The sequence below is a fragment of the Aulonocara stuartgranti genome (genome assembly GCF_965226115.1).
Source record: "Aulonocara stuartgranti genome assembly, chromosome: 17".
NCBI lineage: Eukaryota > Metazoa > Chordata > Actinopteri > Cichliformes > Cichlidae > Aulonocara > Aulonocara stuartgranti.
In genome coordinates this window covers 20395055-20415575 of record NC_138953.1, presented here as the reverse complement: position 1 = coordinate 20415575, position 20521 = coordinate 20395055, and the positions used below count along the sequence as shown (strand labels likewise).

At 43.0% G+C, this 20521-nt stretch overlaps 1 protein-coding gene across 4 annotated transcripts in view; it reads right to left on the bottom strand.

Moving 5' to 3' along the window:
- The window catches only part of shank3b (SH3 and multiple ankyrin repeat domains 3b), a 62274-nt gene extending 41976 nt beyond the window's left edge, over positions 1-20298 (bottom strand). For 2 of the 4 annotated variants that reach the window (XM_082510436.1, XM_082510437.1), the window contains exons 1-2: positions 19958-20298; positions 18293-18686 (exon numbers count right to left, since the gene is read on the bottom strand). The gene's annotated coding sequence lies outside the window, so the exon portion shown is untranslated. The remainder of the gene's footprint in view (positions 1-18292; positions 18687-19957) is intronic. The other 2 variants (XM_082510438.1, XM_082510439.1) reach the window with 1 other exon arrangement.
- Between the last annotated feature and the right edge of the window lie 223 nt (positions 20299-20521).

Sequence of the window (20521 nt, the reverse complement as noted above, 5' to 3'; positions counted from 1 at the left end):
GTCCCACCTCTGCCAGGAAGTCATGTTTTATGTCTGGCCTGTGTTTTTTATTTACTTCCTGATTTGTTTAAGTTGCAAGCACCTTTACTACAGATTATTTGGTTTGGTTAAGATATCACAAACAACTTGGTTACCTTTAGGTACTACAAACTACTTGGGTGGCTGGGGCCAGGAGGTAGAGCACTACTGCTGCTCCACTCTGCATGCCAAAGTATCCTTGGGTAAGAAACGAACCCTAAGTTGCTCTCCGACGTATTTAGGTATTGTTTTTGGTTCCTGTGTTGAGTCACAACAACAGGTTAATTGGAAATGAAAGCCACATCAGACCATGTGTGTCCTCGAGATGAAGCATGAATGAAGAAGACTGACTGTTGTTTCCTTTTAAAGTGAAGCTGATTTTTTTCTCCCTGCTGTTGTGCTTGTTGGATCTCTTGGTCTTGAGTGTATAATGTTATTGGGCCTTCACCTTATACTAGAAACATGCTTGATGACTGTTGTGATTTTGAGTGATTTAAGTAAAAAAAAAAAAAAAAGGGAAAGCAGCAGTTCCTGTGATAAGAAGGACACACCAAACCTGCGAAGTCCTGTGGTTGAAAACAGTCTAAGAGACTCTGGACATGAAGCAGAGAGAGACTCGACCTTGTCGTTAGCCTTAATGGACAACACTGACAGGCCAAATGGTCCAATCGCTTCCACCGAGCTAAAGAGGTCAGAGGAGAAAAAAGCTTTAACACAAGTCCCTCCCAGCAGCTTCTCCTGACCGATGCTCCTCTTGCTGCTGATGCTCTAACACTGCATTAGTACTCCTTTAATCATTGTTCATATTAATCATCACTGCTACTAATTAACAGCTGATTACCCCTCACGCTGATAAAGCTGGGCAGAGCCGGAGTCAGAACTTAATGGCTGCTTCCATTACAGCTGAGGATGAAAGCGAGGAAGACGGGGAGGCGAGGATGAGTTGTGAGTTGTCATAGAAACTGGAATAGCAGGGAATCCTGTGCTAACCTCACTGTGTCACTCTGTATGTGTGTGCGTGTTTTTAAAAAAGCCTCCTGATCTACATGCTCGCTGTTGCTATGGCAACGGAGTTGAACAATTTTCGCAGATCCCGTTTAAAACATCAACCTGCTGACTCTCTCTCTCCTCCTCCTCTCCTGTCTGTCATGCTTGCTCAGCCATCGCAGCACTAAGCTTAAAGTCTATATGTCCATCCACTCCGAGACACTTCAGCTGCATTTAAAGAAATAAAAGCTATGGGAACGCAATGATTTTCAGCGTAGGATCGATGTAAGCTGACGGGAGGAGAAGCAGATGGGAGTTCAGAGGCAGTTCAGCTATTTGAAGATGGATTTATGAACTCAGCAGGACCCACTCATGTTTAAAGGACCACACTACTGCTTTCTTTTTAATGCCTGTTCTTAAAAACAACAGACTTGTTTCCCTGAGGTCAAAAAGGCAACTCCTTAAAAGGCTCTTCGACAACACGGTTAAAAAAGCTTAATATAAAAGTTTCATATAAAAACAATTAAACTTTTAAAAACAGACCAATCTCAGTAGGGCAAAAATTACAATCATGGTTATTTAACACCCAGCTTTTGAAAAAGAAAAAAAAAGCATATGTGCTGTTCACCACAGGACTAAGAAGCTGATTTGGTTTTATTATTCATATGCTGTCAAGGATTTGGCTGGATTCATAACAACAAGACAAAACCAGAGCAGCATTGTGAGGAGGGAGGCAACAAAATAATTGGTTTGGTTGTTCATAATCGCAGCCGCACATCTCAGGATCAGACCAGACTAGAAATTAAATAACATCTGATGATTTACAGAATTAAGTATGATGTTCATTTTGTAAATTATGACTCTCATTAGATTCAGAAAGGACAATGAAACAGGGCAGCTGGCAAGTCATGACTCATGAGTGTCCTGTCCTGTGGTTTCTCTGTCTAAGTCTCTCCTCTGTCACCTGCTTTCAAAGCTCAGATGGTAACTGTGATTTTAAAGCTTCAAAAATATGATTTCTCGCAGGTGATGTCACAGTGCCCACCTCCATCTTTTATATCCAGTCTGTGCTTGAAAGTACTGATTGAAATGATAAGGAAAGTGTTTAATGAGGTCGTAGATCAGGTGACCTGCCAATGTCCTAACATGGCCATACGCAGACACTGATCCTTGCACCTCAGCAACCTTGACGCTGCAGCTATGGTGATGCTGATCCATTAAAGGTGTTACTAGAAACAAATAATAAAACCATAAGATGGATCTGTTGCGTCCCTCTGCAGCCCCTCATCTCTTTGCAGCTGCAGTGCAAGAGTGTTCAGCTGTTGCTAATTGACCACACCTAGTCAGGTGTGGATAAAGGCAGCCTTTCATGGTGGCTCACTACTCTTAGTGGTACCAGCTATTTTAGCCAACGTTGGTATGTATTAGTCTCCATATTTATTTATGCCGCAGCTTTTGAGCTGGCTCGTAACATAAATGGGGCTCATCCTGGATAGACAAAAAGGTGAAGAGAGGCCAGGCGAGCTGAGTATGGTGTAGTATTGTTCTGGTATTTTTAAAAAAATATTAAGAATCTAATCGTGAGCTGCTGCCAGATCTGCTTTGATGACTACAAATATGATGAAGGCAAAATAGAGAGTATGAACACTTAAATTAATTAAATTAAATCTGAACAAACCTCAATGATATGGTCGAAATGCCAAATTTTCATGGGATTAGTGACAAAATACGAGGCGCTATCTGTTCCTTTGGTGTTGTGTTGGCCAATCATGCAAAGTTTAATTTCATTACATTCCAACTCCACAAACTTTTCCAGCTTGTGGACTTCAACTTTGTGCACATGCGCAGTAGTACTTCTGAACACCTGGACACTTAGTGGACATGAAGCAGCTGTTTGGACCTTTTTAGTACCCTCGCACTCCATAAATAGCTATGTTTCAAGTGAGCTTTGAGCGGAAAGTGAGCTTTTGAAAACTGTCTGAATTTGTTGCTTGCTGCATTAAAATCTTTCCATTGAGTTCCCAGCTTTAAAGATCTCAGATACTGAGAAAGTGTCCTTGAATGCACCAGCAGCGGATTTTCAAAGCGGTCCCCGCTCTCAGCAGCATTACTACACAACCATAATTTCAGTTTTCCATAAAAGCCAATACCCCAAACACACTTTAAGCTGATTTTGACAGCATGCTGAAGTGAACTGAGGGTAATCAAGCAGCGCCAACAGGACACAGAGAAGCGGCTCCCTGAAATGAATCACTTCCTTTCATTTACTGCAGTAAAAGCCCCGTAATTGCTGATATATTTCACTCTAACATCTCACCCTGTGGAGGAATCCTCAGCAGACAGGATGACATGTCAGCCTGTAAAACGTCACAGGACCAAATTAAAAAGACTCTTTCATTCCTTTTACACCAACACACAGCTATTCAGAGCTAGAGCAGGCTCGAGAGTTTCCCAGCATGCACTGGGCAGAGGTCACACAAAGCTAAAAACAAAAACATTCATAGAAACACGTATGCAAGGTTTATAAAGTCTTTGTTCTTAAGACGTTTTCCTACTGTTGACTTGTTCGTACTGTTAAAGGTTAATTCAGGATAGTTTTACTGTAGGGATGCAATGATAATTTTAAACGATCATTTGGGCTTCTGACAACTTCGGTAAAATCAAGATTAAAAACATCATCAATATAAATATCACAATTGAATCATTTTTTTCTAATCCCTGTTTTTAAAAAAAAATTGAATTCTGTATGACGTTTTATAACTTAAACTCTACATTTAATTTAAAAAACGGTGGGGAAAATGGATTTAATGATGAAATGGAGAACTTTTATTTATTTATTTAGAATAGCAGTTCATTTTGAGTTTGATGCCTGCAAAAAAACTCAAATAAAGTTGGGGCTGAGGCAGAGTTTTCACTGTGTTGCATCAGATCTTCTTTTAACAACATTCTGTAAGTGTTTTGGGAACCGAGGACACAAATTTGTGTAGTTGTTAAAGCTGAACCCTTTACAGTTCTTGCTTGATGTGGGAGTTTTTCTGGTTAAATGTTCAGAGTTTTGTTTGTCATCATTTCTGCTCCAAAACGCTTCTAATGTTTCTATGGGGTGACAGGTCCAACATCCTGGATCATATCCATATGCAGACACTGCACCCTCCTCTGCCATACAAACTGCTAAGGAATGGCTCGAGGAACACGACAAAGAGCCCAAGGTGTTTAACTGCCCTCCAGTCTCCCAAGATCCCAATTAGCACCTGAATGCTTGAGGCGTTAGAGTAACCCTGATCCATGGAGGATGTCTTAAACGTGCTTTTTTTTAAATTTGCCTCCCACTTTAAATACCACTGCAGACCACCATATACACTACGACAATAGCACTCTCCTGGAAATTATTCATGGCCGATGCAAAATACTGCTCCAAAAGAGCCGAGCCTGTTAAACAGGCCTCCAGATTCTGATACTCTGTCTTTGGCATGGGCCAGAACAAGCCTGATCCAGGGAGACTTCACCCCACAACCCTAAGGAATATATCCATTTCCTAACGGACAAGAGGAGCTTGGTTGGCACACAGAGGATCTAAACAAAAAGGCAACTGGTTTCAAATGCTGGAAGACAAAGGTTTACCAGTCAATCTAAGCCTGGGTATTAACCAAAAGAATGAGATCATGAGACCAGTACCGTGAGAGTTGAGGCTCAGGTGTGAAATTGATGGTTTTCAGGGTTTTTAGTGGTTTTTAGCATTTTTTTTTTTTCTTTATCATTTATCATTTTTATCATTATCCCGTGTGTTATGAATAAATCTTCTTTTTTGGTACCAGTACTGGTTTTATTTTGTTGTATTTATCCGCGACAACTTAAAGGCCAGTCCGTGAAAATATTGTCGGACATAAACTGGTCCGTAGTGCAAAAAAGGTTGGGGACCGCTGCTTTAAAGGGTTACCTCTGCAAACATAGTTTTATATGCCCACTAGGAACCAACCATTAATGCGATGCTTGTGATACACGATGATCAAGTCATTTTGCCTCTGGTTTTAGAGTCAGACAATCCTCCTGCGTGTCTCTCCTTGGTGTTTTTCTGAGAATATCCAGCTGGGAGGAGACATTGGGGTAAACCCAGAACTTCCTGCAGATCTGACATGGGAGTGCCTCGTGATCTTCTAAGAGGAACTAGAAAACAATGCTAGAGGAAATGACATCCAGAGGACAATGCTCAGCCACTACAACTGTAACCTGACTTTACATGAGCAAAACAAACTGGATGAATGGTTTTAACCTCTTAACATCCACTAGTATAGTTTGTGTTAGCCACACAACAATTAGGCAAATAAAGTGCAACACATTCATTTTGGTCTTGCAGTGTTTTTTTTAACAGATTTTTTCCCCCTTTAAATCCGTAATTAGGAAAAACTATATATAACTATAAAAGTATATAAAAGGTGATTGTGAAATAAACTCTGACGCTAACCCTAACCTTAGACAGATTACTGAAAGATGTTATATAAGTCATCTCGTCTGTGAGCAACTTGGGATCCCCCCAGGAAAATGCTGCTTAGTCTGCTGCCCACATGACCCAACTTCAGATAAGAGGAAGACAATGGATGGAAAAGTGGATTTTTTAATGTTGTGGCTGATCCATAATCCATCTAATAGCAGTGGAATACTAGTGTGGACAAAAAGTGAGTGAAATCCCAGGAGACACACTTACTGTAACCTAGTTTTTTCAGCTCAGCTCTTTTGTCTTCTGCCGCTGAATTTCTGTTGTACAAAATGAGCGGAAAATTGTGTTATTATCAATTTGTCATCAGCTCACTGAGTGTTTCTGTGCTCCCTGTTTTCCCAGTAAATAATGGCTCCTAACACCAAAAGAGGAGGTCATATAATATCAGTGTACTGCATCTGTGCTTATTGAAATAACCTGGTGCACTCTCAAACACAGAGCTTGTATTAATGTCCAGCTCTGTCCACTTGCTGCCTTGACAGTTCCCACTGCAATCAGCTTTAAGTTGCAGGGTTTGATTTTCAGCCTCCACTTCAGCTTCCACTTCAGCTCTACCAATCAGAGACGCTGAATCACTTTCCTGTCATTCAAATAACCTTTCATAGAGAGAGAAGGTGGTTGACTGGAGTCAAGAAACACTAAACTGACTGAAGATTATGTTTTCTCTGCTTGTGATTAGCATGGTGAGACCCGAGAAATCCCCCTCTCTGTCTGTTTAAAAAGGCAACAAACACTTCTGAAGCCAAACTCACCGACGAAGCATTTCTGAATAGCCCTGCAGCTGTTGAGGTTTTCACTCCTGTGTGCATTTTTCTTTTTATCTCCACCTGTTCTGAGGGTTTTGAACTGAGACACTCTCATCGGTCGTAACAAAAGAACGCACAGAAAAAGCCAAACTGCATTTTCATGCCTCAGTGCCTGAAATAAAAGCTCAATAAATTAGAGCTTTTCACTGTTGTTTTGACGGATTAACCTTCAAAATGAAGGCAAAGACAAAAGGCGAGCCAACAATGTGACAGCTGTTCAAATATAAATTTGCGACGTGCACTGTTGATGAAAAGCTTGATTACACAGGAGTTTCTAAATGCTACGTGTCCCCAGGATTAATCCTTTTTATGCATCCCATCCACTGCTTTTCTAGAAGTCACGTTTGCTGCCTCTTCATTTGTCTGAAGTTGAGGCAGATGTGAGGTGGGGAACGGTTCCCTTTTGGAAACTCCCAAAAAGTGATTATACCATCCGACAGAATAATGAAGTGTTCTCAAAAACACATTTCATTGAACTATTTTTGTAAGTGGCAGTTAAATAAGCTGGCCCCTTATTCCAGCATGGAATCTAAGAAATCTTCATTGTCAAGCTACACTGCTTCTTTCAACAGTATCACGCTTTCTCGCTTGACACAGTGTGCAAGGTTGGAGCCATGTTGAGTTTTCCCCAACCTGTGGTGTCCCTCGAGGCTTCATTCATGGTCTTATTCTTTTCTGAACTATACCTGCTTCCTTTAGGCTCTACTTTAAAAACGGATGTCATTCTATGCAGACGATACTCTATTACGTTTACTAGTAAAGTTGAAGACCTAGCAATTGGTTTTACATTGTTTAGGGGCCCTAAACATCTGGATGTCCATAAACCTTAACAGCAAAACTGAGGTTCTGTTATTTGTTAGTTCAGACATTGCCTGTGCTCCTGATTGAAACACTATACTTGTCACGGTTCTGGGTCCGTTGGACCCAGTATTTTGAGTTTATTATGTTTTGGTTTATTTCTGCTTCATGGATTGTTTTCTTCTCGTAGTGATGATGATGATTATTATTTCTTGTTTCTGTTTATCCGTGCTTAAGGATTTGTTCTCAGTTATATCTCACGTTTAGTTTAGTTCAGATTCCATGTGTCATTCTGTCTGTCTCTCAGTGTAAAGTCTGCATGCTTGTTTAGTAATTCATGTTTCCTGTTTTATTGTGAAAGTCTTTGTCTTATGTTAGTGTGTGCAGCTTAGCTCCCCCGTCTCGTTAGCCCTGATCTCTCCCAGCTGTGTCTCCCTCCTGTTGCCGATTCCCCCGTTACTACCCTGTGTATATAAGCCCTGTGTTTTCCCATGCTCAGTGTCGCGTCGTACCCTCAGAATTATGCCTGTGTGTCCTTGGTCTCAGTGTTCCATCCTCACTCCATGTTTGTTTTTCTGCCAGCAATAAAGCTGAGGTTTTTTTGAGTTTCAATTCTGTGTTCGAGTCCTGCATTTGGATCCTCATCTCTGCCTGCCCGCACATAGAGCCCTGACAGAACGACGCGACCAGTAATGGATCCAGCGGACTCACCGTGGAAGCGCAGCTCCCGTTTTGACGGGACTCGGCTAGCGCTTGGAGGGCCTCCGTGCTGCCGTTCCTCGCTGGCAGCCTACCCTTCGGCCCACTCGTCTGCTTCCTCCCCGCGGACGCCCAGGTCTCGCAGAAAACGCTCCAGCCGGTCCCGGGAGGATTACTACGAGCCTGCAAGCAATCAGCTCACGCCTGCACAAGCCTTTTACAAGATGTTAGGGATTATTATCGTGCCACCTGACTCACCCAGCATTTCCACATCACAGCAGGAGCAGCCACAGCAGAGTCCTCCCTCGTCACATTCCGCCAGCGCCGCTCCCTCTTCAACAGGGAGGCAGCGAACACGCAGCCAGCACTCACAGCTCCAGCAGGAGCCTGGGATTCAGCTTAAACAACCGCCTAGGGTGAGTGACAGAGTCTCCCTTCATTCGCCTTTTTTGTCAAGGGATAGACAGACTGTTTCCCCCAAAGCTGTGAACGCCAGCTACATGAACACTACAGCTCGTGTTTCTCCGGTTCGGGAAAATAAGAGTTTTCGTTTTAAGAATGACTATTTTCCCATTGGTTCAGAAGACTGTGCGCCTGATGTTTTTTCAGATCCAGGAGTTAAGACTGTTCCGTCTGGATCTGTTTATTCTGGAGCTATGTTTATTCAGTCAGCTGCCCGTCCGCTTTCAGCTCAGTCCCCTGCTCGGCAGCCGTCTGTAGCTCAGTCTCCAGTGTCCCCTGCTCGGCAGCCGTCTGTAGCTCAGTCTCCAGTGTCCCCTGCTCGGCAGCCACCTGTAGCTCAGTGTCCTGTGTTTCCTGCTCAGAAGCCGCCTGTAGCCCAGACACCAACTCCACCACCACCACTTTGGCCTCAAGCTCAGTTAGCCGCCCGGCCTCAAGCTCAGTCAGCCGCCCGGCCTCAAGCTCAGTCAGCCGCCCGGCCTCAAGCTCAGTCAGCCGCCCGGCCTCAAGCTCAGTCAGCCGCCCGGCCTCAAGCTCAGTCAGCCGCCCGGCCTCAAGCTCAGTCAGCCGCCCGGCCTCAAGCTCAGTCAAATCAATCTAAAAGGAACTGTTTCATCAGTTTGTTCTAAGCAGAGCAACAAACCTCATGATAATGTAATCATTCCTAAAAAGCTGGCCAGTTCAGAGACTGTGACGCGCTCCAGGGCCTCCCCAGAGGCTGAGTTTCAGCCCTCAGCCTACTCTGGACCCCTGGAGGCTAGGAACCCAGCTGAGGACTGCACCCGGCTGTCACTGCCTGAGCAGAGTCAATGCTCTGGGCGGCTGAAGTCTGCTATGTGTTTGCCAGAGGCCCGTGCGCCTGCTGGTCCTGTTCTGTCCCTGCCAGAGGCCCGTGCGCCTGCTGGTCCTGTTCTGTCCCTGCCAGAGGCCCGTGTGCCTGCTGGTTTTGTCCTGTGTGTTCCAGGGGCCCCTGTGCCCACTGGTCCTGAGACTGTTCTCGCTGGAGGGCCCGAGGAGCCCGTCCAGCCTCCTTCCTCGTCAGCTGGGGGGCCCGAGGAGCCCGTCCAGCCTCCTTCCTCGTCAGCTGGGGGGCCCGAGGAGCCCGTCCAGCCTCCTTCCTCGTCAGCTGGGGGGCCCGAGGAGCCCGTCCAGCCACCTGCCTCGTCAGCTGGGGGGCCCGAGGAGCCCGTCCAGCCTTCAGCTGCGGTCTCATCATCCTCGCCCGCTGCGGTCTCATCATCAGCATCATCATCAGCATCATCTTCGTCTGGTCCAGCCTCCGTGTCAGCATCCTCATCACCTGCTTCGCCTGGCCCAGCTTCAGCATCCTCATCAGCTGCTTCGCCTGGCCCAGCTTCAGCATCCTCATCAGCTGCTTCGCCTGGCCCAGCTTCAGCATCCTCATCAGCTGCTTCGTCTGGTCCAGCCACTGCTTCATCCTCATCAGCTGCTTCGTCTGGTCCAGCCACTGCTTCATCCTCATCAGCTGCTTCGTCTGGTCCAGCCACTGCTTCATCCTCATCAGCTGCTTCGTCTGGTCCAGCCACTGCTTCATCCTCATCAGCTGCTTCGTCTGGTCCAGCCACTGCTTCATCCTCATCAGCTGCTTCGTCTGGTCCAGCCACTGCTTCATCCTCGTCTGGTCCAGCCTCCTCGTCTGGTCCAGCCTCCGCGTCTGGTCCAGCCTCCGCGTCTCCACCCACGCCAGCTGCGGCCTCCGCGTCTCCACCCACGCCAGCTGCGGCCTCCGCGTCTCCACCCACGCCAGCTGCGGCCTCCGCGTCTCCACCCACGCCAGCTGCGGCCTCCGCGTCTCCACCCACGCCAGCTGCGGCCTCCGCGTCTCCACCCACGCCAGCTGCGGCCTCCGCGTCTCCACCCACGCCAGCTGCGGCCTCCGCGTCTCCACCCACGCCGTCGCCTGGTCCGGCTCCGGCTTCAGCTTCGCCGGGTCCAGCGTCCGCATCCTCGTCTGGTCCAGCCTCCGCGTCCGCATCCTCGTCTGGTCCAGCTCCCGCATCACCAGCTTCGTTTGGCCCCGCCTCTGCATCAGCCTCACCTGGTTCAGCCTCCGCATTCGCTTCAGCGTCGCCTGGCCCAGCTTCGGCTTCAGCCTCTGCCTCATCTGATCCAACCTCCGCTTCGCCTGGGGCTGCAGGGGCCACGCAGCCTTCGGGTCCCCTCCTACCACCTCCACATTGTCGGTCATCTGCCAGGCCGCTTGTTGGGCATCATCACCACCGTGGCCGCCCTCCGGACTTCTGTTGCCGCCACTGCCTTCCGCGTGGCCGGCCTCCAGGCTTGCATTCTCGCCGCCGTTGCCATCCGCACGGTCGGCCCCCAGAACTGCTTCCTCGCCGCCATTGCCATCCGCACGGTCGGCCCCCAGAACTGCTTCCTCGCCGCCGTTGCCGTCCGCACGGTCGGCCCCCAGAACTGCTTCCTCGCCGCCGTTGCCGTCCGCACGGTCGGCCTCCAGAACTGTTCGCACGTCGCCACCGTTGCCGTGTGCACGGTCGGCCCCCTGGACTTTTTGTAGACTCTTAGTGAGCTCTGGTTTCGTTTTGTTTTTGATATGCTTTCCTGCGTTTTTTGGACTCTGGTGCTCCTTGTTTTTTTTTTTTTTTTTTTTTTTGCTTGGGCCTGTCCCTCCATCCTGGACCCCCTCCGCCTGCCCTGGCCTGGTGCTTTGTTGTGCTTTTGTTGTTTGGGGCTGTCAGGAGCCAGCCCTTAGAGGGGGGGGTACTGTCACGGTTCTGGGTCCGTTGGACCCAGTATTTTGAGTTTATTATGTTTTGGTTTATTTCTGCTTCATGGATTGTTTTCTTCTCGTAGTGATGATGATGATTATTATTTCTTGTTTCTGTTTATCCGTGCTTAAGGATTTGTTCTCAGTTATATCTCACGTTTAGTTTAGTTCAGATTCCATGTGTCATTCTGTCTGTCTCTCAGTGTAAAGTCTGCATGCTTGTTTAGTAATTCATGTTTCCTGTTTTATTGTGAGTCTTTGTCTTATGTTAGTGTGTGCAGCTTAGCTCCCCCGTCTCGTTAGCCCTGATCTCTCCCAGCTGTGTCTCCCTCCTGTTGCCGATTCCCCCGTTACTACCCTGTGTATATAAGCCCTGTGTTTTCCCATGCTCAGTGTCGCGTCGTACCCTCAGAATTATGCCTGTGTGTCCTTGGTCTCAGTGTTCCATCCTCACTCCATGTTTGTTTTTCTGCCAGCAATAAAGCTGAGGTTTTTTGAGTTTCAATTCTGTGTTCGAGTCCTGCATTTGGATCCTCATCTCTGCCTGCCCGCACACAGAGCCCTGACAATACTGAATCCTTAGTAAAGTGCTTTAGTGTGACTTTAGACTAAAATAGACCCGCAGGCTCTCAACGTCCTGAAGGGAAAAGTAAACAACCCTTCTAAAAGTAAAAAAGGTAAAAGATAAACTCTAGGCAAATAACTCTAAAAGTCAGTACTGGTATTTAACTTGACTTGAGAGGGCTTGTCGTGTTTTTGTGCAAACAAACTGCCCCTGAACTAAACATCTGCCCTTTTATAGTGGATATTTTGGCATCAGAAGCCATAATTCAAACCTTTTATGGAAAGGTCTACAGATATATGACAACATTTCATAATTCACAGAATCCATGTACAAAAAAAAAAATCATAAATTGCAAATATGACCTTAATCTTAATTCAGGTCTGTATTATGTTCCTAATTGGTGTCCGTTTTTAAAGTATTTCTGTCATTGGTTGATACAACCATTTACTCCTGGTACAGGACTTACACAATGCAGTGTACAACACAAAGTCATCTGTTTCTAAAAGGGTTTTAAAACAAGGATCTCAATCTTATTGTTAAGAAATATGTTATTGTAACCCTGGTTAACATAGCTGTCAATAAATAAAAGCCTGTTAGTAAAAACAGTCATAAGAAATATATTACAGGTGATAAATAGTCAATAAATAGATCATAAAGGTTAAACTTGCTAATTCATGGTGTTTTTATGTTAAGTCAGGTAAGATGGCTAAAATATGTGTTCAGACTCTTATTGTGAAAGGGCACGCTGCAGCGTGACTCCTGTGACCAGCCACACCCAACCGGGTTGCTCCTTCCTTTTGATGCTGTAGAGCATATGTGTCAAACTCTGGCCCGCGGGCCAAATTTGGCCCGCAGCCTAATTACATTTGGCCCGCGAAGCCATACCAAATTACTATTAGAGCTGGCCTACCGGTATTATACAGCTAATATATATATTGTTTAGTATTAAGCTTTGCTTGTTCCATATTCAGTTTTTCAGCAAAACTTGTTTGAGTCCATAAGAAGAGATTCATTCTTAAATCTGGAGGAAGATTTTTTTTTTTCAATAAATATTAATGTTAGCCCGCGACCTTGTTCCAGTTTTAAATTTTGGCCCACTGTATATTTGAGTTTGACACCCCTGCTGTAGAGGGAGAAATGCAGACAGTCCTTGCGGAGCTGCTGCCTAAACAAGTGAAAAAAATATTCAAAAACAAGCCAGAAGTCTACATAAAGCCATTTTTGTACTCTGGAGAATGTATTTTGGTCTTTCCAACCTGTCCTTGCCTTAGTGACATTCTGAACATAACTGAACGGGACTTGGCCATTAAGGTTTGGATTGGGAAATGCCGAGCTAAAATCAAAGCTTGATTCGCTGAGCAAGAAACAAGATGGTGAGCCACCAACAGACCGATTGAACTGTGCTGAGCAGGAAACGGGAAAAGCACCCCCTGCTGGAGGTTGCGCTCTTTCGCTGAAAAAAAAAAACTGGTAGGATTAATCCATACACCTCTGCAAAAGAACAGTTGACTCTCAAAGCACCGGATAAGCATTCAGAGTAATTCTGGGATTAATAGTTAAAGGACACAGAGACAACTTTTCTTTTTTTGATTGTTTGTTTGTTTAAGGGGTTATTCAGCCTTTTGCTGAATTGTTTTCAGTTTTTTTTTACATTTTTTTGTTCTTTGTAACTTATTTTCTGGTCTGTGGTCTTTATTACACGCTACACTCATTACTACTCTAGTAGTCGAACCTAGCTGGTCCTAGTGTACTGTAACGAAGTTTTACATTATGATTACCACATTCATGAAGTTCACCACAATTCAGCATTATGGTTCATGTTTCAGTTTTTTCACATTCTCAGAGAAAAGAAAAAATCTGCCCACACATGTTTTAGATAGATGGAATAAAACTGAATAGTTTGTCGATCAATGGCAGTTTTTACCATATCTGATATTTATCAGATGTCTTTTGATGACCTGCAGGTATACACAAATGCTTCCATGCAGTTTCTACAACTGATTTTTTATTGGATCTGAACTGCTGTCTTCAAGGGAAAAGTCCTGAGATTTTTTTTTTATATCCACTTTAAAGGCAAATGTCTTCAGCCTTAAAGGAAATATAGTTTCTATTTTCATTGTACAGATCCTACCCTGCACTAGACTTTGAAAAATGAAGGTAGAGAGGAGCCCAGCTTGTTAAATGTTATACCAGAGGACCTTAACCAAATGGCAATATGAGACAAGTTAGGAGTATAAATCCTCTCATTAACTAAAATGCCAAACAGCAGACGATCTATAAGAAATTTGAGTAAAGTTCTAGTATTGCCCTTTCATAAATCTGACGGAGAAGTAGAGCTAATAAAAAAAGGTTAAAATCAATTCAGCAAATAGATCTTCAAACACCTGGAAAATGTAGACAGGTTCAGTTTTTTTCTTTCCATCTCTCATTGCTTCTTCCATTTTGTTTCATCCCTCTTCTCTTCCCATTCTTCCCTCCATCTCAGCCGCTCTGAAAATCAGACTTTCACACCTGAGTGAGCAAAACGTTTCTGCTACATATCGGCAATCAAAGTATATTTTCCCTGGTAAAAGCGCAGCTCCTTGTTATCTTTGTGCTTGCTGTTGTAAATGTTAATGGGTCCTTCAGGTAATACTCAGTGGGAGCAGGAGCAGCTTTTGTGTTGCTCACAGTGACTGTTTTCCTCCACTCTACCCTGCAGAGTGCTCTGTTATGTAATGTCTCCTCGGGTTGGTCCTCAGGTTTCTTTCAGGACCGATCTGATCAAGGATGTTCTGTGCTTCTCCGATTTAGGCTCGACTTTTGGGAAAAAGTAGAAATTGTTTGTTCGATTAGAGCAGCAGGAGACTTTGTCCTGAAATAACTTGGGGTCAACACTTTGATCATTTCCAGTTTTTGTCCTGAGTGGAGCCACTGTCCTCCCACACAGAACAATGCTGAGGCTACATTCTTCATCTGGAAGTAGAAGTGAGGTCTAAAAATGCTTTGGTTCCTGAAGACCACAGGAAGAGTCCGATAAGAATTGATTAATAGTAAGAGTTTACACACAAACACTGAATTTTCTCTGTCACCAGTTGGTTGATGAACATTAACTGCCCAATGATACAGTCCATCTATTTCAAACAGAATCTAAATCTTTGTGAATCCCATAACAGGTGTATTTTTCTATTAACTCTGAGGTGTCAAATGGGTTTCATTTATTGCAGCTTGTTGATGGATACCAAAAGTATTAGAGACAATCCCAAATGAATTCCAACTTGTGCTTCCAGTTCTTGTTTCAGTAATTAAAGACCTATGCTGTACAATCATCCCACCGTGGAAAAAGAACAGTTCAACGAAATCATTAAAAACAAATTACCATGAGATATGCATGACCACAGCTGTATTTATGGCAGTTTAGGCAAATATGTAAATATGGTATATGTCACTGATACATTAAGGTGAAGACCATAGAAAGCCTTCAGTTTCTCTCAGTACATTTGAAATTGATGAGCTGTCATGTGATGAATACCAACCAAATTCCATTAAAAAAGGCCTTTTTTACTCAAAAAAACATTTTAAATCCAACGAGTGTATCAGCAGTCTACATTTTGACATCTGAAAGTTAAGTATAATTTTAGTTGACAGCTGGAAAACTGATAAAAAGCTCAGATGTACTTTCACGGCCCTCTTGTATAATTCAGAAAGACTGAATGTTCCTCTGTAGTGAGAAGAGCATCTGTGTTTCCAGCTGACAGCGATCACAGTCTGGCTGTTTTACACACCGAGTGATCAGAATAAAATAATTTGGAAAAAAAAATTAGCTTGACGTCCTGAATTTCAAATTCTGTTTCAGAGGCTGAAAGAGAAGGAAAAAAGCACAGCAAGTTGTCGAGTGAAGGCTAAGTGAGAAGCACGTTTTTACTTGTGCTGACAGTTTGCCTTCAGCCTACATACACACTTCCACCTTGTTACAATAGAACTGGCCTAAAGCCAATTAATCAGGCACTTCAGATATTGCCGTTATTATTGGAGGAGTCAGGAGGGGAACACCGGGTTAGTTTTCCTGGACTCGAGGTCAGAAAGGGGTCTTCGTACCTTTAAATATTTTTTTTTCTTTGGTGATTGTTCTTTAATCACGTTGTTGTGTTTTGTTACTCAAGTACTTGTCCAGCATTTCATTCAATTATTTTTTTTTAATTCTGTTTAGTTTTCTTTCAGTTTATATCAAGTAGTTGAGTTCTAGTTAATTTTTTCACTAGTTTCAGTATTAAATTCTCTAGTGTATTTATCCATAGGTTTGATAACATATAGACTTTATACTCAGACAACTTTGAATTAAACCTATGGGAGAGTTCTGCAACAGCAAAGGTGGCAGCAGAGGCATAACTTCCAAAGGTAAAAATTCGACTGGTGATTCTATACATGCATATTCAAAATGACTAAAAACAGCCATGAAGAGACTCAAAATAAGCCCAAAGAGAGAAAAAATGGCTTCCTCCTCCACTACTGACAGGGCGCCTCAGCTGCTTTCACTGCAGCCAATAGCTGCAGGATGTGAGCGCTGTTTGAATCACGGCAGCAGAAAAGCTAATTCACTTCTTCTTCAGACCTGCAAACATGACTCAAGGTTTGCAATGTTGTGGCATGAATGTGAGCCAGTGAGGAGTGTTTTTTATGCTCTTTATAGACTGAGATATAAAAAAAGAGACTTCATTGACCTTAAATATGCTGGAGGAACCTAAATGAAGAGGTGGATGAACCAGCAGAAACGGGGTCCTATATTAGACTGCAAATGAATGAGTGTCTGGAAGTGTTTTAAAATATCACACTTGTCCTTTTTTTCTTGTGTTAGTCCTTTTACTACAAATCCTGTCCTGAAGCAAACAGCGATGTAGCAGCATCAAGTCTCCGGATCGACAGTTTCTCAACACACACATCTGAAAACTGATAGATGATCCAGGATAAATAAAAAATAAAAGACTCACTCCATGCAGTTACAGGCTTTTATCCAGGCAAATTACTCAGTTGTTGAATCAGTTGTTGATGAAAATAACTTACAAATTTACTTAAATGCTTCCAGATTTTAGGTTCAGAATATAATGTCAGTGCTCCATAAATGTATGTTCAGTCATAATAAGACAAGCCATCTTCTTACATCATTTTCTCAGGTGCTATGATACTGGCCTAAGATTGAAAACACACTTTCATCTGGATATTTGTTTGCTTGAAGCGGCTCTAATTGTTTTTCATGTAAAATCCACAAAGCTCAGTTAGAAGATTAAGAAAAGACCACATAATGTCCTAAAATCACTGCAATGTAGAATACTGCTCAAATGTCTTGAACCACCACTAATGTCTTTATAATTTGCTTTTAGGAAGTGTGACTTGTAATGTTTTTAAAGTGCTCTTGAGTAATAGTTGTTCAGAGTTTCTTAAGGACATTGGCGGCTTTTTCATTGATTTTCAGTGTAGTCCTTGAACCTGACAATTTTCAGAGGACTAATAGTGGGAAACTTGGTATATCTCAGCATTGAGTGCAGTGTTCAAGTCGAAACTGTAAGACAGGAAAATACAAAAGAAGTACCAGGCCCAAAAACTATCTACAGCAGACAATCATTACCTTAAAGTCATGTGTGTAAGAAATAAGAAAAAACTGAAGTTGATCCATCTACTGTTTACTGAAGTCTCATTGGAAATGGTCTCAGTGGAAAGCAGCTATCAAGAAACCCTTCTTGAATAAAGGAAACAGGGAGAGGAATTCCAGAAGGAGGTCCAACAGTGAGCGTTTACAGCCATCTGTAAAAGATGGTGGAGGCTCTGTTATGGTCTGGCTACATTTGAGCCAGTGGTGTTGAAGATCTTGACAAAAAGGGATGGAATTATGAAGAAAGTACCAATAGATTCATTTTTCAGCATAACTATGATTCCAAACAGACTAATGTAATAAAGGCATATCTGGACAGAAAAGCACACAGTTGAACAATATCATTCATGGATTGGCCTCCCCAAAGCCTGGACCTCAACATTTTGAAGAAGTGTGGGATCAGAATAAAAGGCAGAAACATCCAAAGAAGAGCTTTGAATGTCCTTCAAGAAGCCAGCAGAAATGTTCATGAAGACTATTTTAAAAAAATTACAGAAAGCTGGCTCAGACAGTTCAAACTGTGCTGAAGAATAAAGGTGATCATATCAAATATTGACCGTCAAGTTTGTTAGAATGTTACAAACTCGATTTCTGTATGCTCTCAATATATTGTGTTTCTAGCAAAATGAGTGGTGGCTCAAGTCTTTTGCACAGTGCTATAAAACCGCTAAAAACAACAAAATGACCTCAGAAAAACTAAATATGTCTCTAAAAGAATGAAATGACCAAAACCAAACTGACTAAATGACAAATGACTAAGTAGCCTCATAAAAAACACCCCCCAAAAAATTACCACAAAAAGACTACAATGACTAAAATCAGAGTCAAAGCACAAAAAATAGCCAACAGTGAGAACAAAAAGATTAAAAACAGTCATAAAACAACTAATATTGACTCCAGAGACAAAACAAATGACTAAAAAAAGACTCCAAATGGACTCAAAGGGCAAAAATGACTTAAAACAAACTCAAAACAGTCTCATAACAGCTGAAAGTGACAACAAAGAGTCAGAAATGGCTAAAAGCAAATCCATCATCGCTTCAAGTGAAGAGAGGAAACCTAGTAATATCAAGATAGATTTACTCACCTATCGTCAAGAGTCCCATCAAACTTTTCCACTGTCCTTTACTGAGTTCGACTGGTCTCTTCTGGTCTTTCCTGATTCTGTTTTGGTCTGGGTTACTGGTCTGGTGATTTCTTTGGTTTCTGGTCCTGGGGCAGCCTGGTGCAGCCTGGGGTGCCTGCTTCCTGTGTCTCTGAAAGGTTTTGATTGGATGAAGATGTGGTGTAATCCTGTAGTAGCAGTCGGATGGGTGCTTTCTGCAGCAGATGGAGACCTTTATATTGTAGTGCCTTTTGTTGAACCCTTCAAACTATGAAAGATTTTGTGTTGTAATACTGTAGTTAAAGTGTAGTAATCCTGCAGGGGAGTGAGAGGTCTCAGGGTTTCAGATTGTGTTCTGGGAGCTGCCCTGCCCATCCTGTAGAAAGGGAGGAAGAGAGATGAGGAAGAGCGAGAGGAAGACGGGTGGGAGGTAAAGGCGAGGGAGGCCAGGATATAGAGGGGGAAAAGAAGGAGAAAAAACATGTTAGGAGATGGTGGAGCAGTGTGAATCAGAAGTGGGTCAGACACAGCTGCATTTCACGGAGGCCATTTCAGGTTCACTTAGTTACACAATATGAAGTTGTTAGCATGGCAACAAGGCTGCAAACCTTTTTTCCTTATCCACTGCCATGCTGGCAGAATTATGTAAAGTTTTACATATTGATTTATTTCTCAGTTTCTATTCTAAGCCGAGTACAAAGAAACGTGAACTGGCTGAGGGCCTCACTGCAGCAGCTGAAGCTCGTACATGCTAGCAGGGTTGATTAGCTGCTAGCATGTACGAGCGAGCCAGTGCATGGACTGCAAACTGACACTCAAAGATAACCTTGAACCATGAGACTTAGCATCAGGGAGCCAGTCGCCAATTATTTTACTCATTAAGTATTTCTCTATTACATTTGGTAAGTAAATTCTGTTTTATTTTTCTATATTACATTTATAGAGCTATTTTACCATACAAAATGAACTCCATTTTTTTCCTGTAAATTTTTAACTTATTCCGCTTTTTAAAGTCTTTGGATTTAGAGCTAATTTAACTAGTTTCAGAGAGAAGATGAACTGCAGAACTGCACCAAAACCCAGCAAGGATTATTTTGAACTATAAGTCAAGCATGGTACTCTAGTAGAGTCCAAGAATAAGAATATGGAGCTGGAAATGAGCAAAAGGTTATTTCAACTTACACTTGTCCTTCTATTTTCTTAACCAGCAATCCAACAGTTGCTTTAATTCGGTTTATTCGATTAATTTGGCTACATGCACTGTTGGGGAGTAACGTAATACATGTACCGGCGTTACGTATTTAAGATACAAAATATGAGTAACTGTGTTCCGTTACAGTTACCTTTTCAAAAGGTGGTATTCAGAATACAGTTACTTTGTTGAAATAAATGGATTACATAGCGGTCTTTTCTTGTTTCATATATTAAGCTATGCTCTCTCTATTTTTGGTAACTCCACGCTGGTGGAAACCCAAACAACACATGCATGCCTTACCCAATGTCCACCTACTGCTACTCATTTTATATTAAGATTTAAAAATCTAGTTGGTATTGGTATGGTGAGTAGCCTTCAGTAATAGTAATGAATCACACAGCAATAGTACATTCATGTAGTTGTAAAAAGCATGATAGCTTATGTTAGCCTACTTGCAGGCAGTTGGTGGCTTGCTAATTGCTAACAGCATGCTAGCCAGCTGGTCTGTGTGGGTCTGTCTGTAAAACCGGAATGTGTCCACAGCAACGCAGACAACAGGAGGACATGTTGCAAACAAGAACACAATTTAAAACAAGTAAAGACAAAGATTAGAAGGACTTCCTCTGACTCACGCTTCCTGTTTCCTGTCTGGGTTGCCAAGGAAACGGATGTTTGCCAGGAAAAAGCTGAGAACCTGGACTTCACTGATAACACACAAACACTCACATTTAACTTCTATCTTTGTGACAGACCCTGTTGAAATTTCCTTAACTGCAACTTGATTTGACATTAAACCCTCAAAAAGGCATGTGATAAAAAGACAACCCAATGATGGTATAATAATAATTATTACATTAGTCCTCATAAAAACAGCTATACAAGAACACAGACATACACATACACAGCTTTTTAACATTTTATGCCCCATCACTGAAAATTTAAGAGGCAACCCAGAGGGCTGAAAAATGAAGCTGAAGAAAAATTGCAATTGCTCTAATGTCCACTTGAGGCAGGCT